This window comes from Ursus maritimus, unplaced genomic scaffold, assembly GCF_017311325.1.
Source record: "Ursus maritimus isolate PB19 unplaced genomic scaffold, ASM1731132v1 scaffold_6, whole genome shotgun sequence".
Classification (NCBI taxonomy): Eukaryota; Metazoa; Chordata; class Mammalia; order Carnivora; family Ursidae; genus Ursus; species Ursus maritimus.
This window is the reverse complement of record NW_024426774.1, coordinates 73,890,900-73,894,689: the sequence shown is the minus strand read 5'-3', so window position 1 is coordinate 73,894,689 and position 3,790 is coordinate 73,890,900. Positions and strand designations below refer to the sequence as shown.

Genomic DNA, 3,790 nt, shown 5'->3' with positions numbered 1-3,790 from the left:
CAACGGAGAGGTACACTCTTTTAAGGAGAAAAAGAGTAAGTTGGGAAGGCTGTTACAAACTAGAAGTCCATTGGAGTAAACTGGGAGTTCCAAGTGTGGCGGCTTCTCATTGGCTAAGCTGGGGGGGCGAGGGATGAGGAAAGCATCCACAGGCAAGGTCAAGTCCAGGTAAGGTCAAGTCCTTCTCTTCCTTTTGGGTCTGCAACTGAGTATGAGTGGTGGGTGTGAGAGGTCTCCTTACTGAAATCCCATGACTCCATTTTAGTGAGGTTTCCAAGTTACTGTTTTTCCCATTTCTCCCTTTTGATCTTTACTTGAAAGCATCACTGATCAATAGTCAGGTTCTATTTAGACTAATATTACACTGTATATTAACTAACTGGAATTTAAGTAAAAACTTAAAAAAATTATTAACAAAGCATGCTTTTCCCTTACATAAATAAATTAAACATTTTGCACTACATGGAAATAGGTTGAGACTAATCTTTTTATTATAGCTATTACTTGAGATTGTTTTAAAGTTATATATGTATCTAAAAGAACTTTATTTTTAAAATAACTTACACACATCGTGATAATTATTACATGATTTAATAATCTCAAGGTGTTGGCAAGCATATACATGATAAAAAGAGTTCTCCAGTCAAGATAGGATAGAAAGCTCTTATTTGTTCTAGATCCCTCAGATTATAGATGAAGAAGCTGAGGTCCAGAGAGGGTAAGAGATTTATTTAAGGTCACACAGCCAGGGAGGGTCACAGCTCAGACTCTTAATTCATGGCTCTTCAGAGTCAGTCCGAATGAGTTTAACTGATTTGAAGGTCTTAGGAGACTTCTTGCTGGAAACATCTCTCTGGTAGAAGTAGTTCTGACACCGCCCCCTCCAGGTTCAGCATTGCCTTTACTAGGTCCTTTCTTTAGAGCCCCACTTTCTTTGGGGACTAAGCTATTTTAGTTCCCAAAGTCTGTATGAGGTTCTGCCTTCCCCTCCCACGCAACCGGGATCAGTTAATATCTGCNGAACCAATGAAAGAGTAGATCCAGGATGGGAGAAGTGAGAGTGAAGTGGACCACCAGGGGCCAACCTTGGGGCTCCCAGTTCACCAGGTGCATTCTACCTGAGGGACTTGGAGGGAAAGCAGACTCTGCAGATGCTACTGGATTTGAGAAGACACTATGTATAGGTCCACGACTTATGTTCTTGTTCATCAGGAAATTAACCCCTTTCAATTTAAAATTAAAAAATTTGGGGCATCTGACAGCTCCCTTGGTGCAGCATGCAAGTCCTGATCTTGGGGTTGTGAGTTCGAGCCCCACATTGGGTGCAGAGATTACTTAAAAATAAGATCTGAAAGAAAAATTAAACCTTTAAAAATAAACAGATAAAATTTAAAAACTTAAGAAAGTATTCCCACCTCAGGGAAACCATGCAATTACCTTAACAGCCTGTTCCAATTTATTTATTTCGAAGTCTCACTCTCCTGCCCTCCAAGTACCTTGGACGTGGACAGGCATGCTCCAAGGAGCCCTAATCCTGGCCTATTGTAAACAGCTCTGCATCCCACCCCCTGCCTGGTGCCTGATGGGATCTTGCAGGGGTGTGTGTGTTGACCATCCCCCTTTCTGAGCTCTTGCTCTGGACTTACCTCTCTTACAGTTCAAAACTATCTGGAGAGTCTCCCTTCCCTCTTTTCTCTGGGTGGATAACCCAGTAGGCACGGGGCACTGAGCTTCCTAAAAACAATACCTTCCGGAGGCCCCTGCCTTACTGTTAACTGTCTCCTGGTTGTCTGCCTGATCAGTCTAATCAATTCTGCTTGAATTTCAAGGCTTCATACAATCCTACTGTTTGACACAGTCACCCAAACACAAGCTGTTACCGTGGGGAGTCACCATCGAAGTGACCTCATACAGGATCTTTTTTCTGCCTCCCACCACTTGCTCATACCAGGCCCCCCAATCTATTATCATAGTCTTCTGTTGTTTACTCTCCTGGCTCTGGTCAACCAAACGGGGTGACCAACATCCCCACAGAGGCCCAGGAGACGAGAGAGGCAACTTGGAGGAAGACACCGAGAGGGTGGTGCGGACTTTGTGGAGGTGGCCACCGCTGACCTCCCAGGGGGGTGCGGGGGTGGGGGTAGGGATGCAGTTCCCTTTGGCGTTATCAACTAGGTACAGTAGGCACAGTGCCGAGAACCCGCAAAAATGTTCACATTTTAAATTCTTTTGAAATCAGAAGGAAAAAATACAATCATCATGTTGTAACAATAAATCCAGCCTGGATTATATTTGTCTTTATTTTGCAGGAATAAAATACTATTTTTATTTTTATTTTTATTTTTAATGGAGGAAGGGGTCCACGAAGACAAAAGTGCCAGGGCACCGGACAGTTATAATTCGGCCCTGTGACTGGTTTAAAAAAAAAAAAAAAAGGAATGGATAGCCAGATATTTGTATGAGACCTCTTGATTTTAAATACTAGGAACTAGTTTTAAAATTGAACTAAACAAACATGTTGGGGCCCAACAAAACACGCGGGGCTTAGTCGGCCCTCTCTGGAAGGCCCAGGCTATCGTCATGTCCCTGGAACGCCTGTGGTTGACATGACTTCGGGGACACGCCTTGTGCCTGCGCTCAGGATGGACGAGGGGCACCTCCGGGGCCGACCAGGCTCTGATACTGAAGCCCCCGCCCTGTCCGGTCCCGGAGGCCGCCCTCGGTCCACCCCCTGCCCCAGGCGCCGCCTGGCTGCCCCCCCGACAGCTCCGCCGACTTCCAGGGCAGCGCGGGGAGGCCAGGCCGGGGCCTGGGGCGCGGACAGGGGGCGGTCGGCGGGGAAGTGCGGCCGGTGAGACGAGGCCGCCCCGCTCGGCCCCACCCTTCGGCCCGCGTCACCACCGCACCGCCGCCCGCCCGCCTCCTCGCGGGGCCCGATTCCTCGCGGGGCCCGCTCCCGAAGGCAAAACTCCGGGAGGACGCCGAACGCGGCGGCCGAGGCTCCTCCTCCCGCGCTGATCGGCGAGGCGGGCTGCGCTCTTTTCAACGCCCCAATGGCCTGCCCATCACGGCCCTGCCAACCGGCCCTTCATCCTCCGGGGAGACCCTCGCAGGATCCCCCCGCTCACGCCACCGGGGGCCGCAGGGCCTGCAGCTGCAGGCGACTCGGGGCCCGGACCCAGTCCCGCGCAGCTCCGAGCCGCGAGTGCGCATGCTCCGCGGAAGCCCGCACCGGGCCTGGGTGAACCCTGATAGAGCCATCGCAAGGCCGGCTAAGCGGAGCTCCAGTGGCGCAATCGGTTAGCGCGCGGTACTTATACAGCAGTACATGCAGAGCAATGCCGAGGTTGTGAGTTCGAGCCTCACCTGGAGCATGACCCTTTTGGACATCCGCAGCCCCCTTTTATCTCCTTACCCAAAGGAACGAGTTCGTCTCTCTTTAGCGTTCTCAATTCCTGTGGCTGAATTCCTGCGTGCGCTTGTCGCTCCGCCGCTGGCAGGAAGCAACTCGCACTGGCGCTGCTTACCCGCTGTGCAAGCTACTTGTTGCCCCCACGCACCATCCAGCCCCTCGAATCTGGACCTCTGAATACTGCTTCCTCCTACTTCTCTTCCTAGGCCTTTCCTTTAACGGCATCCAGTCCCCGGCCACAGTACCGGCTGTGTGGAAGGGAGATCCCGGGGCGCCGCACCGGTGGTGGGGCCCCGCCTGGGCATCAAGGTCGAAAATCTCCCGGGCGTGCCCCAGCTCCCGGCGCCGGGACGAGGTCCGGCTTCCCTTCCACGGCCC

The 3,790-nt window shown here is 51.4% G+C and overlaps 1 non-coding gene across 1 annotated transcript; it reads left to right on the top strand.

The window, feature by feature from the left end:
* Positions 1 to 3,281: 3,281 nt before the first annotated feature.
* Positions 3,282 to 3,374, top strand: TRNAI-UAU. Its single transcript is given in 2 exon segments — positions 3,282 to 3,319; positions 3,339 to 3,374. It is a non-coding gene; the product is annotated as a tRNA-Ile (tRNA).
* Positions 3,375 to 3,790: the final 416 nt, after the last annotated feature.